The 19,563-nt window shown below is 37.3% G+C and overlaps 1 long non-coding RNA gene across 1 annotated transcript; it reads right to left on the reverse strand.

Annotated features, from left to right (window-relative positions):
• Positions 1-10,443: 10,443 nt before the first annotated feature.
• LOC127128127 (uncharacterized) lies at positions 10,444-12,570 on the reverse strand. The gene is made up of 2 exons (XR_007805695.1): positions 12,089-12,570; positions 10,444-10,737 (listed from the first exon to the last, which is right to left on the reverse strand). It is a non-coding gene; the product is annotated as an uncharacterized LOC127128127 (long non-coding RNA).
• Positions 12,571-19,563: the final 6,993 nt, after the last annotated feature.

The raw sequence follows: 19,563 nt of genomic DNA on the forward strand, positions 1-19,563 counted from the left end.
CATTAGTTGATTTTCAAAGCTCAATTCCTTAACCTATCATCACCATCACACTTCTAGAGCCAAAGTAGATCAAGAGCTTGAAGGATTCGTGTTGTTTGAAGCTTCATTTCAGAGGTAGAACCTTAAACTTTTTTGATCTAGATCTTGCAATACAATGTGATTTTCTTTGGTTTGTGTTGTTTTCTGAAGTCCTCTCACTTGAGGCATGCCAGTGGTGGTCTTAATTTTGCAAATCGTGCCATTTCAGTTCATGCACCATGATCTTCAAGCTCACGTTTCTCTCTAAATAGGAACTGTGAGGATGATCCATGGTTACAGGGATGATGTACATCACCTCATCTTCATTTTGATGTCCTCATTTTTCATTTTCATTACAACTTTTTTTTCTACGCGTGGTGGCTGGATTCTGGTACTTCACCGGAGAAGAAGGTGTATTCCACCGCCTGTACCACGTGTGCATCTCCCAGCCTTTGGATCGTGCCTCAACGTTTTAATCTTGGTCATTCCATGTGTTGACTTGTTTTAATGCAATGTGTGGTGAGCTTGACTCACGTGTACCTTGTATCCGCGCCTTAGAGCCTTTGATGCCTTGCCACGTCAATTAATGAATTGATCTGATGGCGCTGGATTTTTCTATTTTTCTTATTTTCTTTTAATTTCAGTTAATTCCTTTTATTTTCAAAAATTCATAAATATTTTATTTGAAGTCACAAAAATATGAGACCAATGCCAAAAAAATTCTTGAAAAATCTAGTTTCATATTTTGATTTTTAATTATTTTTGTGACTTCATTCAATATTTTTTTTGAATTATTTGGTTTTTATAGTTTTAATTCATTTTTAAATACTTTCTGATATTTGAAAAATCCAAAAATATTTTCCTAACACCTATGGACCATGATATATCAATGAAAAATAGTCTCATCAATTTCTTATTTGATTTGAGATTTATTTGAGATTTTAATTCATATTGTGTTATTTTTATTGTTTTTAATTGTTTTAAAATAGTTTCTGATTTCAAAAATTGTTAAAAAAAATTGTCAAAGTTTGTTTGACCATGTTAGACCTATGAGAATTTAATTGGACTTGTTGAAGTTGATTTTTGAATTAAATTTGAGGTTTGACCATATTTTGTTTATTTTATTTTGTATTTATTTTTTTAATTCCAAAAATACCAAAAAATTATGGTTGACTTGTTGACTTGTAATCTTCATTTCTCTTCTATTTGGCATTGATTTATGATGACTTGGTTCACATTTGATCAATTGAATTTGATGCTTGAACTCCATTTCCATTCATTTCATTTTCATTCATTTCTTTTTATTTTTGCCAATGAGTTAATGACTTATGGTTGGTCTTGACAAATGAGAGGTTTAATCTTCTTTGATCCAAACCAAACTCAACTTGATCCAAGATCAAGTGAGTTGTTTTGTGTCCAAGATAGATTGCTTCTTGGTCAAGCAAAAAAACCTAAAGTCCATACAAGGCCTCTCCCCTTTTTGTTTTGGCATGGAAAGTTTTTGGAGCTTAGCTTACTAGTCATGATCTCTAACTTGTGTTTATTTGCCTATAGTTTTATTGACCGACCTCAGATAGGTGTGACTACTATATTAGTCCACTTATGATTGTTTAACATAGCGTTACATTGTCTTATGACAAACTAACATAACTTCACTAATTACTAACTTTAATTTGAGCATTTAATTTCTTGCCCTTTACTTTAATGCACTTCATTTCTTGCTCATTTATTCATATTGTTTTTCATTTTGCTCATTTGAGCACATATTTTATGTTTATGTCATTTTCGTTTTGCTCATTTGAGCTCATTATTGTGTATAAATATATTGTTGTCTTGTGATTGCTTTGTTTTGTGTGAACCTAATGCTAAAAGGAGAAAGGACTTAGAATTAGGACTTACCTATGCTTAAAGGAGTTCAAGAGCAACTAGGCCTCATGTCTTTAGAATGCTAAACTTTTTGAAGAGCAATTAGGCCTCATGCCTTTAGAATGCTAAATCTCAAAGTTGACTTTAAAGGACTTCTCATTTAAACCTATCCTTTGTCCAAATCCTTGGCGAGCACACTAATTTAAAAATTATTTTCTCCCCTTCCTTATTCTCTCATACCATTCCCTATAGCAAGCAACTTACAGATAAATAAACATCCATATGCATTTGATACGAACAAGTGGTTCTAATGGAATACCATGGATGTGAGAGGTGCTAATACCTTCCCCTTGCATAACCGACTTCTGAATCCGCTCTTGGTTGCGAGACCGTTTCTCTCATTTGGGGTTTTATATCTTGGAATAAATAAAATCCGGTGGCGACTCTGTATTTTTCACGGCGCTTCAGTTGGCGACTCTGTTGGGGATAATATGGAGTTCCCATCAGCGAGTCAAGCCTAGCTTGCATGTATCATTTTCCTTGGATGTTTATCTTTGTTATTACTTGCTTTATTTATCCATTCCTGTTATATATTCCTGTTATATATTATCTTGCTTTGACCTTGTGAGATAGATACTATAGAGTGAGAAGCCCAATACACTGGCTTAAAGAGTATACATAAGATATGAGGGACTTTGTGTTGACCTATCGGACGTAGTTGTCTTGAGAGAGAGACTTTGTGTTGACCTATCGGACGTAGTTATCTTGAGAGAGGGACACGAACATCCCACTTTGAATAGATTATTTTTGGAGTTTTGCTGGCACGTGAGTCACATTCACGCTGACAGCCATTCTTCCAAAGAGAGTCCATGATTCCAAGGACCTTAGACAACCCCTGGCTTTCGAAGTTGATGGAAACCTCACTTAGAGGAGATCATCCCGAGGGTATTGTTAATTCACAGGTAATCTTGTGGCGATAACGATACTTTCGCCTCATGATCCTTGAATTTAAGCATCTTCATAAGTCTTAGTACTCACCTTGTGAGGAGACATGGTTGTTTCTTGCAGGGAAATAAACCTTGAACCTACCATGAGCTTCACAACCAGATTTTCCAAGATGCTGTGAACCCTTGAATCCCTGATGTTGCATGTCATTTAATCACATCATTCAGCACATGCATTCCTTTGGGAACATAAAAACATGTTGCATTCATAATTGCATTTCATCAGACCTACTCAAGAGGACTCACTGTTGTTTGGCCTTTGTCCAGAACCTGCTACGGTCAAGCTGACTTCCCGACATTCATACAACACGCACCGTAGTCAGAAGCTTCTCATGGATCAGTGGGAGCAAAGTCATGATGTTATGAGGGAAGATATGACCACTGTGAAAGCCCAGATGGGTCAACTTATTGAACCCATACAAACGTTGGCTAGAGGACAATAGGATATGCGTCAGGCTAATCTGAGAGTTGCCGCTGCCAACCCTCCTGTTGTGGCAATACTAGTGAATCCACCAGAAGGAGTTGGTACACCGTCGTAACTCAACCACCTCCCGAGAGAGTCCTAATGTATCAAAATGCTGCTCAGACATTCAACATCCCTGTCAATGGGAGAGTTCCACCTGAGATTGACGATCATCGGGATGCCTTGTTCACTACAAGGGCTAATTCAGTATATGATGCGTTTGGTCCTTCTCCAGCTGACCTCGAACAAATATTTTGTATGATGGAACACAAACTAAAGGCGATAGAAAGTCCCGATACTTTTGGGTTAGATGCCGCCGACATGTGCCTAGTGCCAGGCGTGAAAATTCCTCCTAAGTTCAAGGTTCCAAACTTTGAAAAGTATCAAGGGATCACCTGCCCGAAGACCCACATTCGAGCTTTTTGCAAAAAGATGGTTGCTTATTCTAATGACGAGAAACTCTTAATGCACTTTTTCCATGACAGTCTTAGTGGAGCTTCTCTGGAATGGTATATGCAGCTTGAGCGCACGCATATATGAACCTGGGGGGAACTTGCTGAAGCCTTCCTAAAGCATTATTAGTATAATTCAGACATGGCTCCCAATCGGACTCAGCTCCAAAGCCTTGCTCAGAAGCCAGATGAATCATTCAAAGAATACGCTAAATGTTGGAGAGGTCTAGCTGCCAGGGTTCAACCCCCTCTTCTTGAAAGAGAATTGATAGACATGTTCGTGGACACCCTTCAAGGGCCGTATTTTGAAAGAATGATTGGAAGCACTACCTCGGGATTCTCATATTTGGTTATTGCTGGTGAGTGAATCGAGAACGGCTTGAAGATCGGCAAGATACAAGATACATCATCTATGGCCAGTGGAGCAAAGAAATCCCATTCAGGATTCCCCAAAAAGAAGGAAGGCGAGATCAATGCTACCACAATAGCCAAAAGAGAACCTAATCCGTATCAGCAGCCAACATATGTTATCCCAACTGGTCCTCCAGCAAGGCAATATCAACAACCTTATGCTCCTTAGCAACCTATTGCTTCACAAGAGCAGAACTACTATCAGCAGGGTAGACAGGGACCAAGGAAGCCTCCCAGAAGGTTTGATCCAGTTCCCATGTCGTGTGATCATCTGCTAGCTTATCTACTCAAGAACTCATTGGTTCAACTAAGAGAAGCTAAGGCTCCTCCAGTACCTCTCCCGCCCGTGTATGACATGAACGTTAGTTGCGAGTATCACTCTAGGATACCAGGGCACTCAATCGAGAATTGTAATATCTTCAAGCATAAAGTACAAGACTTGATTGACTCAAAAGCTATATCGTTCGCGTCAGCTGTTCCTAATGTCATGAACAACCCCGCGCAGGCCAGTACATCTGCAACACCGTAGTCAGAGCAGTGGTAGATCTAAAGAAGTTGTATCTGTGGGACAATCCCGTCAGCTTCTGTCGGAACCAAGACCCTAAGCTGTGGGAGGAATAAGGCTGATCACTCCAGCAATCATTTGTTTGTTCAATCATTTTTCAGGTGTAATTTTTCTTGTTTGTCATTTGTAACATTCACTTGTAATAAACTCGTTTGTTTTTGAATAATAATGACATTGAAATAAATATGCATTATTTTGAATAAATCCATTAGTGTCCACTCATATTTTCCATCGATATCAAACCTTTGTTAAGCAAAGTCAAAAGGAGAATGATGAAATTGAAAAACACGATATCACTACACGTACACTTTTGAATAGAACCATGTTGATGATGTAAGGCATTGTTTCAAATCCTAAACATCAGAGCTATAAGGAAGATGATCCCTAGTTAACCCCTTCGAGCCAAGGAGTAGGAGTTTCTTTCTGAACATAAAACCCTCAGTCTTAACCCGGGGTAGGGTAGTCGTCAGTTAGTTTGACCAGGCGTTTAAACTTCTAAAGAGGAGTGTCTTATATGAGGATCAACCATACTTTATCCCTCAAAAGAGGTCGGAAATAATAAATCTACAATGGTTGTCCCTCGCCCCACAGAGGCACGAGACAATCATAACTCGTCCAATCAATCGAACAAATGCCACACGATTTGTTTCGTAAAAAAAAATCAAAATCAAAAGAACAAAAAGCCTGATAAGTCGAAACTTGAGAACAAATGACTTAGGTAAAAATTAGGGCATCCCTGTGGATCGCAGATCAGAGTCAATCTAGCAAAAGTAGGGAAATAAAAAAAACAAATCAACCAAGAGGAATCATAACCAAATCCTCAACAAGAACAAAATCATGTGGCTACAAGCCAAATAGAAGATGCACGACTTCCACTCTGAGAACCTCGTGGGTTCATTTTCACTCCCAAATCCCTTTTGGAAGACGAGCGCTTATATCGAACTAAGCTGAATGTAGGACTGGAGAACATCACAAAGAGTGGGTGGATTAGGATAGGTTTGAGCCTTAAAACCTTTCTTTCTTAAACCGTGAACCAGACCACATTACAACCCTCAGAAGACATAATTGAAGCATGGTTTAGTTCGAAAGTGTACTATAGTCAGTATAATCATGTTAAAACTGACTCCTTAACGATTTGCTTATCATTTGTATTAGTATTGACATGACATTCTCATCAGTGATCTATTCACTATATTTCATAATTCTAGTGAACAAAAATGGATTTCAAAACTTGCGTAGACATGACATTTGCATTATTATTTCCAAAATGAATTTGTCTTACTCGTGAGTAAGCATCTGACATCCAGAAATCTTCTGCAATGAACATGAATTGAAGAGCTTGATGATTCAAAAGTGTAGAACGCCTGACAACTCTGTTGAGCAGGGGCAAGCCACTTCTCTTGATCACACCAAGGCAGAATCCTAAAGACAAGACTACTTCAAGATCTAGTCGATCGGAAGCAGTCACGTCGAGAAAACTCTTCAAGATTCAGTCGATCAGAAGTAGTCACATCGAGATTCGAGAAATCTCTCTGAAACCGGTTAGTTAGGGGAATTCCCTCGAAGATCAGCCAGCCCGAGGCGAAGTTACTTCGAGGCTCATACTGGGGCAGGCCACCCCAAGAGCACAAGAAGTCAACCCCTCTGAGATGGTTAATCAGAGGAATGCAATTCCAAAACACTGGGGCATGTCAGATTAAGATAATCTACGATGAAACTGTTGCGTAACTAGTGACTGGGGAAATCCGTGCAGATACCCGACAGACTAGAGCAAGGCTGTCCAAAGAGAGGAAGGTTCTCTCCCGGCCTGTGAAAGCTTTTCAGACCCAGCCTGGGGCATCAGAAGGTCCATGTCAGATTCTTCCTCCAGCAATATCAAGAAGTCGAAAGTCGGGAAGTCATGCGAGATGCCGCCCATACCCTATCAACTAGAAGCCTTGCGACCCAAGCTAATATTTTCTCAGCTTTCGCCGTACCCAAGAATGGGCAATCCGTAAACCCTCATATCATTGCATAAACTCGTCATGTATAATTCATATCATTCCATTCATGCATATCACCCAGCATAGCATGAAGTTGTCTAACAAGAAATAAGCAAGCCCAAAACTCCCTTGGCACTATTCAACAGCCCATTTTCGTTGGCATCTTTCCAAAATCCACCCCGTTGGCATTACAAAATAGAAAATAAATGACCTTTTTTGACCCTTGTAAAGCTCCAAGTTGACAACCCCGACAGGATTTTTCAAAGTCATTCCTTTTTCGCCTACCTGTCGTAAGCTTGTTGCCTCCTCCATGGAGATGATTCCACTGAGATAACTCTTTTTTCGTGAGTTTATTTCGTTGCTTGGTGCGCGAAATCACGTCTCTCCCTCATTGCCTTTCGCACGAAAAGGGTTGTCTCCGTAAAGACTTTTCCTTTTGATTTGTTTCGAAATACCCAATGTAGGTATGGTAAGTCCCGGGAAGAGTAGCCATGTTTCAAAAACTTCATCCTCGCTGTTGTGCCTGTGGGACCCCCTGAGGTTTTCGTGCCTACAGCAAAGTGCCCAATTGACGTAGTCTGCCAAAGCCCAGACCTTGTTTGGAAAACCTCTTGCAAAGTCCAATCCTCATTGGCAAAACCCCTTTTTAAACCCAACTCATGTCGGTGGTGATTCCTATCCCTATCTAAAAAACCCAGTTAAGCAATCAGCAATGTCTATCACCTTTTTTCAGTACCCTTCGGTATTGATATCCCTTCGCTCATCAGTGTCTATCACTTTTTTTTTCAATATCTGACAGTATTGATACCCTTTCCCTCGTCAGTGTCAATCACTTTTTTTCAACACCCGTCGATATTGATATACCCTTTCTCCAACCACAGAGTTGTAGATGATCACCTTTTTTCAGTTTCATATGTCATGATGATGTTTCCGCTAACCCCAGAGTTGAGAGACTATTCCATACCCAATCTCAGAGTTGATGTCAATTCCCACTCCAACCTCAAAGTTGTTGTCCCTTCCTTATTTCCAACCTCAGAGTTATTGTCTTTCTCCTACCTCAGAGTTGTATGTTCTTATTCCCAACCCTAGAGTTGATGATAACCTTTCTTATTTGCATCCTCGGAGTTGTTTCCCCTTTTCCAACCTCAGTGTTTCAGCCCCCTTTTCCAACCTCAGTGTTGTCGCCCCCTTTTGCAGCCTCAGTGTTGTTGCCCTTTTCCAACCTCAGTGTTGTCGCCCTTTCTCCAATCGCAGTGTTGTCGCCCTTTTCCAACCTCAATGTTGTCGCCCTTTTCCAACCTCAGTGTTGTCGCCCTTTCTCCAATTGTAGTGTTGTCTCCCTTTCCCCAACCTCAGTGTTGTCGTCCCTTTTCCAACCGCAGTGTTGTCTCCCCTTTTTCAACCTCAGTGTTGTTTTCCCTTTTCCAACCACAGTGTTGTTACCCTTTTTCCAACCTCAGTGTTGTTTCCCCTTTTCCAACCTCAGTGTTGTTTCTCATTCTCCAACCTCAGTGTTGCTACCCCTTTTTCAGCCTCAGAGTTGTGGTTCACCGTTTATCTTCCAACCTTAGAGTTGAGTACCAGCTTGTTTCTAACTTTGGAGTTAATGTTTACCATTTTTTGCTCCCAGCCTCAGAGTTGAGTAACTACTTTTTTTTAACTTCGGAGTTGATGTATCTCTTTTGCTAGCCTCGGAGCCGAGTATCTACCTTTTTCCAACCTCAAAGTTGCTGTTTATCCTTCGCTATCCCCAGCCTCAGAGTTGAAGGTCTATCTTTTTTCAACCTCAGAGTTGAACGTATACCTTTTTCCAACCGTGGAGTTGATGAACCTTTTATCCCCAACCTTAGAGTTGAATGTCTACCTTTTTCCCAACTTTCGAGTTGTTGAACCCTTCCTTGTTACCCGGTTTCAGAGCTGATGTCCACATATCCAACCTCAGAGTTGATGCCTACCTTTATTCTCGACCTTAAAGTCGATGTTCATCCCATTGTACCCAAACTCAGAGTTGACGCTTATCCCTTTTCCAGCCGCATAGCCGACGTTAATCATTATTTGTTTCCAACCGCAGAGTTGAGAATGCCCAGTTTTACCCCATTCGTAGTATTAAGGTCAAAAAGTTCTAATCCCTAGTAATCGGTGTTGGTCATGTTTTTGTCCCCAACCTCGGATTTGACGACCAACTACCTACTTTCAAATTGTCTTCCCCGGAGGAGTCGTCTGTTGCCCCTTTTTCCCAATGGAAAATTGTTCTCAGTACTTGCCAGAGAGTTTTGAAAAACAAATTGAAAAATAAAAAGCTTGTTCATAAAAAACAGAGAGCTTGTTGGAAAAAAAAGAGATCAATTACATTGCATTAGCATACTGCATACATCATACATCTCTAACCTTTCATAACTATCCATTTACCAAATAACTTCTCATCCCCAGCAGCTGCCTTGCACAAAAGTTACTTGGTTCATCCCTATACCTCAGTGGATAATTCCTTCGTGACCTATCTTCACATCCCCATCCCCAGCAGCTTGTCACTAACACCAAGCATTTGCATTCATCTCGTCCACATATCCATTGTATCATAACACATTTCACTTGCATTTGAAAAAAGTAAAATCATGGGTTCAGGGATCTTATCACACAAGGCATGGAAGGTTAAGTCTCTAGGCTATGGCTCATGTGATGGACATGATTATATCATATAGTTCATTAAATGATTCAGTTGTTTGTTCACGATCCATGATTTTGGTTCATTGGTTAGAATTCATTCAAGGTGTTACAGTTGCTTGATTAAGTATCATTTGGTTGACTTTGATTGATTGGACTTTAAGTCTTGGAACTTCGCATGTTTTATTTGGATCAAGAACATTGGATTTTTCAGTCATATCCACATTCAGTCATGGTGCATTCATGTTCATAGTTTGTTAATACCTTGTTTTTTATTTGGTTCTTTGGATAATCAATTCACAACAGTTCCAATTCATTTGTGTGTTGCATTGTAATCATGGTCCATTTTCGTTTCCCATGAGAGAATAAACATTTCGACCTAAGTTGACTTTTGGACAACTGTTGACGTTTTGGTCAACCAATTGACCAAAGTCAACCATCTAACCAAAATCCATTTTTAATCATCTTCATATTTTTAAATCCATTTTAATCTTCTTCATATTCTAAGTCCATTTATAATCATCATATTTTTAAAGAAATAACCATTACACTTTCCAAATACATGAAACATTCAACCAAAATTTTAATTTCCATTTTTCAAACATATGAACCAACTATATTCATCTTCATTTAAAATACAATTTCAAACCAATTCCAATTTCAACATTACAAGTTCAACCATCATTCACTTGCAATTTCCATTCACAAACCCAGTAATTCAAAATTACAAAAAATTTCATTCCAAAACCATTCATACCATTACAAATCCAACATTCAATTTTCAACACAAAAACCATTCATAAACCAAATTCCAATTGACCATTACATACAATTCGAGATTACTAGCATGTTTGGTTTAGTTTTTCACCAATCAAACTCACGGTCAAATGCCACTCTGCCGTGATTTTCTAGAAGCTCCAAAAGGTAGCTTCTGTGTAAACGTGAAAAGCTACCGTGATTTTTTAAAATTCAACGTTAAACCAAACATACTATACATCACATTTCATTACAACAGTAAACATTACAATAATTTCAAATTCATAACATAAATCATTATAAAATATCCAAAATTACCACATACAATCTCCAATCCAATTACAACCATTAACTCAAACCGATACAATAATTACAAAAATTACAATAAACAACCCGAGTTCATTTTCCCCATGGGCCATTTACATTCCAAGCTTTCCAATTCCACCTAGTTAGCATACAAGCCATATCCTAGCAGCTTAAATCGATTCCAATGGTCAATGAAAACCATAAGTCCAAATGCATTCCAAAACCCCAAGCCAAGAAAGCGCCACAAGCATGCCTGCAAATTCAGAACTTTTCAACTCAGTCCATAACCGAAACATTCGCATATCATTCATGTCAAATTCCTAATCTACTAACATCACCTAGAAGCGAATCATTGTTAATTTTCAGTACAATATAATAATTCATTCATTAGCAAGTTTCATGCAATTGGCATTCCATTCACATTCCAATAGTGCTAATTCAAGTAGATTCATGATTCACTAACATCACAATAGAAGTTAATTTCTAACTGGTTTTAAACTCAGTTACAAAAGCCAATATTCAAGCATCATATACTAATTCATTGAACTCATTCAGTTCAAGCATAGAACAATCCATTTAACTAACATATACATCTAACTGAAGCATAATGAGTTCCACATAAATTCATTTAACCAAAATTATCAGCATCTCATAATGCTTCACTAAACAGAATTTCTGAATTCTAAACCAACCAACTTCCTAACGGTTTTGCCAACCACCTAACTGTTTTCTATAAGCTTCTAACTATAACTATAACCTCCAACTTCCATAATGGTTTTCGACGGGACCTTTTATCACAAAAGGTTTCGAACCCTCCCACCAACACAGCAAAACCGAACTCCCTCGAAAACCAACTAAAAGAAACCATTCCAAGAACTCATAACAATTTCTAACAAACTCCACTCCCATTAACAAACTTCACAACTCCCTAATTGTAAGAGGAATTCCCTCAAACCTTTTCAACTCATAACAGAATGGAATCCAACTTCTAACAGAATAACTTCCTATAAATCCCCCTAACCAAATTTGGAACCTTCTCTGGCAACCATCAATCAACAAACACAAAGCCCTGCAACAACCAAAAACTCCATCCTCACAAGAAAATGAACCTCCTGAACCAACCTTCAATCACCAACCTTGAAAAAACTAGCAACCTCCATAAAAGCCGCCATAACACAAACCATTCACGGCTTCACCCTCACTTCACCTCTTCCTCCCTCAACTCATCTTCTCAACCATCACCGAACTTCACTCTCCATCCTCCATAACCTCACCCTCCCTCTCAAAAACCATAACAACCACAAATTCACCATAACAGAACCTCAACAGAAGAGGAGCATAACAGAAAGCGGAAACGAAAAACAGAAGAAGAAAAATTCGAAAATAGCTAGAAGAAGGAAGAAGAAGATGGAGGCAGCGACAAGGAAAGGGGTAACCTAGCCGCGAAATCCAACCGGCCATCATCATCCTCGCTTCTCCTCACACTTGCTCAGAACGATTCATCGGCCTCGCTTCAATTCAGTGGTGATATGCAACGCATCGACAACGATGACTGAAGCAAGGATGAAAGCGACGACAAGCGCATCAAAAAACAAGAGTCGAACCTGAATCTTTCGCGTTGAAACGCCGAATAGGTAAGTTTCCTGGCATCACATAAGTGTCGTCTTCTTTAAATTCCACGCACGCATGAAAATGAAATAAAAAAACTTCGAATCAGTTGGATCTAATTTCGGATTTGGAGGCCATTAATCACGTTGAGTTAGCGGCGCTGTAATCCGTTCGCATCGGAGCTCGCTTGTAGAGCATTATGGAGAGTTTGTCGCATTTCTTGATGGTTGGAGTACGGATTCAGAGTCGTGTTCTTCACCATTTTACCGTAAGAAACTTCGTACTTCGGGAAGGAGAATGCGTGAAGAGTTGACAAGCGCACATTGAAAATGAGTTCTTACCTGAAGAATGTGATACGTTCATAGTCATGGTGGATTCGGGTTGAAGGCAAGAAATTGGACCTTCTGCCCAAGTCACTGCACAAGAAAACCATAGTTTATGTGCATACCCCTGATTGTTCTCACACCTCCCATGGCCAATATTTAATTCCTCCTTAATCCACCCATAATCTTTTTTTTTTATTTACGTTAATTTTAGTTAAATTTCTTATTAATCATGCTACTAATTCTTCTTCGTATTGTCAAAATTAGAATTTCTTTGATTTTTGATAATTAGGAATTAATATAGTTAATATGATTAATTAGATTTAGTTAGGAATTAATGTGATATAGTTTGATAGAATTAGGTTTAATCATGTTAATTCGATTTCAATTTTTCAGAATTTGATTCATAATTGTTTGACCATAGTTTGATTAGATTGTTAGTCATTAAGTTTTGATATTTCTTCTTTGGGGATTTTTGTTGTGATTAATATGGTTAATGTGGATTTTACCATGGTTAGACCTTAGGTTAATTTCCACCACATTCGATTTGTATAATCATAGTCATTATATTCGATTCTTTATCTTGGATTGTGAATGTCATATTCGACTGATTGTGATCCTAATGCATGTTTAGCTAGATTTTAATTTTTAGAATTAATAGCCACTTTAATTGTCCATTTAATCGATTTCGTTGGCTTATGGTCGTATTGTAAATTGAAAATCACATTTCAATTTAGGTGAAGAATACTTTGTATGTCTAATTCCATTTGCCATTATCATATGATAGATCTTTGATTGTTCTTCATTGATTAATTTGTTACCTTTTGAATCGATTCTAACCATTGTATCTACTTACATATTGTTGCATCGTTCTCATTCATTCGACTTTATCTCATGCTAACTCGTTTGTTGTTTTGTGTCCACGTGTTGATTTTGATCCATTCTATCTCTCACCTCCATTATTCACTCACTATTTTCATAATAAATTCAAATTCATGATCCAACGTCAAGTACCTTTTTCAAAACCATTTTCATAACAAATTGGAATGCCAAATGGGGTATACGTGTTTGTACACAATATTCAAGTAATTGGGTTGTCGGTCGTACCTAGCCTGAGGACCCGACACTTGATTTTCCCTCTTAAAATATCTAATAAGTCAAACAAGTTAGATCTAGGTGCTATGAGGATGAAAAATAATAGTTAGGACTTCACTGTTCTCTCAATTCCCAAGTACTTTGATCGTTGACCGTACTTAGTCAAGGGTCAGATACTTGTCGCCCTCTAAGTTCCAATGATTAGACTTGCCAAACTCTTTTCACAATTCAAATCCCTTTTTTGGATGAAAAAGAATGGTTAAGACAACATTGTCCTCTCAACTCTTAAGTTCTTGGACCGTTGACTGTATCTAGCCAAGGGTTTGATGCTTGTCTCCATGCATAAAGTCGGCCCCAACAAATCAAATCATCTTTTGCCTTAGCGCACTCTATTCAAAACCTTTCAATAGGGACGTGTTACTTCCGTTCTACCGTGAGCGAAGCTTAAGCCTCCATGTGCGAGCAAGTAATGTTTAATTGCTAGAGTGCGAACCAAGTGTGTCCACTTTACCGCAAACAAGCAAATACTTTCCGCTCCCATGACCGAGTATACAAGCAAGTGAACAGTAACGCATGAACGTCAATACTGTTAAGTAAAAACAACCAAACAAATACTACATTTTTTAGCCGAACTACGAAGCTCTGACTTCCTCATTGCACGTATGAGGGTACATAGGCACGAGGTTCCAAATCCTTGGCGAGCACACTAATTTAAAACTTATTTTCTCCCCCTCCTTATTCTCTCACCTCATTCCTTATAACAAGCAGCTTACAGATAAATAAACATCCATACGCATTTGATACGAGCAAGTGGTTCCCATGGAATACCATGGATGTGAGGGGTGATAATGCCTTCCCCTTGCATAACCAACTTCTGAATCCGCTATTGGTTGCAAGACCGTTTCTCTCATTTGAGGTTTTATCACTATTTTCCCTTTCCTTTGGAATAAATAAAATCTGGTGGTGACTCTGTATTTTTCGTGGCGCTTCAGGGATCACCAAGCACCTCTTTGTTGGTGTTTTACCTTTGTGTTTATTTCTTATTTAACCATTCATCAAAATAGAAAAGATATATTTTATCTTCCTTAAGTTTATAGTTCAAGGTAGGATCTTTCAATTAAGAGCATCTCAAAGTTTTATCGCTAACTTGTCAAAGAAAGTCAAAGATTCATGTGTTTATTTCCATGCCATCTTCAACAAGCAACTTCAAGCTTTGAGTAATTTAATCAAGAGGAAATTAAGGACATCTTATTTTGAGTTCATGTGGTCACCCATGTGCTTTGAAATGCAAGAAAAATTCCAAATGTACAAGCTTGTTACAAGTGGTTTGAACAAAAAGTCAACATTTGAAGTCAAAGTTCCAAGGACAACAACTCCTTCAATTCTCATCATTTTTTAATGCTTATTTTTTCATACGACTCTTATCAATATCCCCTACAACTTCTCTTCACATGATGAGAGTCAATTATTCTTGGAGGATCATCAAATGTTTGGAGACATTATAGGTCATTTGTGGACTTAGTGAAATTTGACCTATTTTCAAGTGATTTTTTCCCAACTTTCAAAGATTATAACTTCTTCAATTTTCAACATTTGTTCCTGATTCTTTTTGCACAATGTCATTTGTGATACCCTTTACAAGTTTACTTCAAGGTTCAAGGTCAAATAATGCTTGGAAGGCCATGGAATTCATTGAGACATTACAGGTCATTTTCAGCCATCGAACACTTGAATTTTTCTATGTTATATAATCAGGTTTTCATGCCAACTTCAACATGACATAACTTTGTGCTTAAACATCCAAATGCAACCTTTCTTGGCACGTTGTAATCTTTGTTATGATGTCAACACATTGCAAAGAGAATGGGATTAAAAAGCCTCATGAGCAGGATGCCCCATTGGATTAAACATGGTGACTTGTAACTGAAGAACTTGCCATTGCCCGAATTTTGAACTTCACTAATCTCAAATCCAAGCCAAATTAGCATGGTTTTGGACCTAAACATGTTTAAACAAGTCTCCAGAAGTTAATTGACCCTTAAAACGCATCATTTGGTTGAGTTTTGATGGATTGTAGATCACACTTTTCTCACATTCTGATCAAATTCATTTTGCATGAATTCAGCATCATTCCACATGAATTTAGATCCAAACATATTCCCTATAAATAGAGGAAGCTACTGCATTCATTTCCATGCTTTTGAGAGCCAAGAAACCCTTGTTGCAACTTGAAATTTTCCAGAATAAATCAACTATCGTGTTTTGATTTTCATCTTATTTCAATCCAATTTCTTGATTCCATTAGCATCTTCAACATCCTCCGAAACTTTTGCAACAATTCCCCAGCTCTGATATCTTCTGAAGTGCTCTAACTAGATCGAACTTCATCAACTTTTGATCAACATCTGGACAACGTAGTTCTGAGCATCATTTGAACTCAAACAAGTTACTACAATGTAGTCATTCACTCTCTGATGCTTTCCCCTAACTTATTTGGTGTTGATTGATCGTGTTCATTATTTAATTTTCTTTTTTATGGCTTGGTTGCTTCTGAAACTTCTCTGAAATTCCCTTTGCTCAATTTAGATAAATGAATTTGGAGCATAAGGTTGAATTCGGGATGAGAAGAGGATCACAATGGCGGTGGTCTCGTGTTTTGAATTTACCAAACGATGAACCTCTGGTGAGAGCTCACTGGAGAAGATGACCGAAGTGTTCCAGGTCGTCTAAGTTTGGCCAGACATGTTGGACAAATGAAATGTTCTGATTGGTTGGATTTGAATTCTTTTAAAATTCATATTAATTTTATTTTTCATCAAGAAATCCCAAAATAATTTCTAAAATTCTCTTTTATTTTTCTACATCTGGTTTTTATTTTTTCATATTTTATATTACTTATTTTTTATTTTTCTTGAATTTTCTATTTTCTTCTTTGTTTTAATTGGTTTAAAAATACTTTTCTGTATTTTTTAATTCTGAAAAATCTTTTACATGCTTCTTATTTTATTTCCAACCTTCCATAATTTTCTTGGCCATTTACTTAGTGTTTTGAAGGACTTTATGGATTTTTCATTTTTATTCTATTTTAAAATTCATTTAAAAATACTTTTGATTCATTTTTATTTCATTTAATTGCATTTTATATTTGTGTAAACTTTGTGAACTTCTGTTGACCTTGGATCATGATGGTTTGGATCATGAGTCTCATCAAACTCAATGGATCTTGGATATTGATGGGGTGAAAACCCTAATCCACCAAAATGGATGATTGATTTTGATGATGACTTGATCAAACTTTTGGTCAAATTTGGGTGTGACCTCTCTTGTCATCATCTTCTTCATCTCCTTCTTTTTCCTTTGATCAATTGGATGGTTTGTGTCCATCTTGTTCATGATGTGTGGATTAGTACTTGATGAACTTTCATCATTTTAAATCTACCTCCTAATTGATCATAGATCATTTAAGGTAATTTGGATTGATGCATAAGTTTGTCATAAGTGTCATTAAGTAAGGATTGAAGTAATGGATCACCCTCCTAGCCTTTGTGCTTGATCATCCCTTTTTTTTTGTGGAATGACTTTAGGAGGATGATTTACATATTATTTCTCTAGCATGTATTAACACTAACATTTTTATTGACCGGCCTTAGATAGTTGTGACTTCTACATAAGTCCAATTACGATTTCTTAACATAATTCTATATTTTCCCAAAAAAACAAAGGCATTTTTACAAATGGGATTGTAAGTCTCCTACTCCTCATGGTATTGTGTGAAAAAATTGTTCCCTTTTCATTTGTGAGAGCTAGTGGCATACTTTTTGATTTTATCCAAGTTTGAGCCCTTCTCACAATGATGTATAGGTTCATGTTTTCATGCTTGTGGGTGAATAGTTTAGTATTCTCCAAAAAATGACCAAACCATCTTTTGTTTTGATTACTAACATCATTTACTAAAATTTTACTTATATTAACTTTTACTTCCAAGTCATTTACTTTATGCTCTTTATTTTTTATGCCATTTACTTTATGTTTAGAATTCCATATCATATTATTTGTAATTATGTCATTTGTTCTTTTGTTCATTTTGGACTTTTATTTTATATCTTTTTAAAGAAAACATTGACAAGAAAAAACCTACAAAGAAACTTGATTCTCCTGATTCATGGACCTGGGGTTACTATCCTTAGAAATGTTATTGAATTATGGACTTAGAATTAGGATCTTGACCTTTGCTATGGGACTTGAGATTTGAGACTTTTGAATTCATCTTATACCTTTGACTTTGGACTTCCTTTGAAGACTTGGTTTGGTTATTTGGGTTCATCTGATACATGGATTATTATTTGCTTATCTAGCTTGCTTCGGGCTTAATTCAAAAGAGAGAATTCTTGCTTGACTTATGTCATAAAGCTTGCTATTACTTGGTTAGATATTTCCTCCCTAGATTTTACTTTATGCTCTAGGATAGTCTCTTCTTCTCCTCCCTTTTTTTTAATTTTCAAATCTTCTCCCTCTTTTCAAAAATCTTCTTGATTTCAAACTTGAACCACTTTCTCAATAAACCTTGACTTTTTGTCAATTGACTTCCAAAACATTTTTCCTAATAAATGCTAATCCATCTTAAGCATATTCAGACCAATTTCAAAAGACTTAAAAAAATGCAGAACTCATTCAAACCATTTTTGTGCACTTTTTTGTTTTAAAATTTTTCTCAAAGTTTAGACATGAGTCATTTCAATAGTTGATATATAATTCTCCTATCCCCATAGTATTGATGATAATTCTTTTTCCATCTAAGAGAGCTAGTGGCATACTTATTGATCCTTATCTAAGTTGGAGTCTTTCTCATGATGATGCAATGATCTCAAACTTGTGGGTGAATGGTTGAGTATTCTCCTTAAAATGATACAATATCTTTTCATTAAAAATGAATCAAAACAAACACCTTTGTTATTTTTACCACGAACTGCACGGTTTTGATCCTCCGTTGCACTTTGTTGGTACGTAGGCATGAGACTCCAAAAAGTCTTGGCAAAAACAAAAATTAAGAAAAATAAACATTTCTTTTCCCATCTCTCCAATCTTTTGCAAACAACACCCTTTTCAAACTAAAATATGCACATTTTCAAAGAGGTCCCCATGGAGTACCATGGATGTTTAGGGTGCTAATACATTCCCTTTGCATAACTAACCCCCAGACCCTTGTTCTCTTTTCATTAGTTTTATTTTAAAAACTTCTTTGGGTTTTGTTCATACTTTTTCCCCTTTCCTTTGGAAACAATAAAAGCGTGGTGGTGAATCTTGTTTTATGAGTTAAGTTAATCAATAGCTTAGTCTCAAAAAAATTTACCGCTACAGAAAAGTGGCGACTCTGCTGGGGAGTAGTCCCTAGTGGGTTAAGCCTATCTTTGTTTTTGTGTATATATTATGTTTAATGTTGTTTGTTATTGCTTATTCTGTCTGGTACTTAGGGATCTCTATATGGTGAGATAAGTCATATACCCTGACTTGAGAGCTCTTATGATAGGAGGGTGGTATATTCATGTTTGGCTTACATAAAGTTAATCCTTAATAAGCTGACTTGAGATCCCCCACTCAGTGGAGGCCCCTTTAGAATTACTGATGTCACACAAGTAGTCATAGTTGGCATTACTTTTTCTGACCTGGGAGCCCGAGAAGCTGAGGAACTTATAACCCTTAACCCATCTTGTCCTTTTAGGATGTGGTGCGGTGGCTATTCAAGTATAGACTTGAATTAGTTGTTACGCGGTACGACACTCGGGTGAGTTTCTCTTGAGAATATTATTGGTTGATGAGTAGTCGTTTAAGTCAATAATATCCAAAATATGGAATTACGACTCTGGGAACTTTTTAGAACCTTGTTCTATAGGTGATTATACCCTTATTACATACATTATGGGTTGGTTCTTACCCTTGGCTCCATGATCGTGACTCTGAACCTTCGGACCTTGTTTGTATGCTTTATGTAATCTTGTTTGTGGTTGTTGCATCATGCACTCATGGCATTCATTAGAGTGTTTCTCAATTTTCAA

The sequence above is a fragment of the Lathyrus oleraceus genome, chromosome 3 (genome assembly GCF_024323335.1).
Source record: "Lathyrus oleraceus cultivar Zhongwan6 chromosome 3, CAAS_Psat_ZW6_1.0, whole genome shotgun sequence".
Taxonomy (NCBI): domain Eukaryota; kingdom Viridiplantae; phylum Streptophyta; class Magnoliopsida; order Fabales; family Fabaceae; genus Lathyrus; species Lathyrus oleraceus.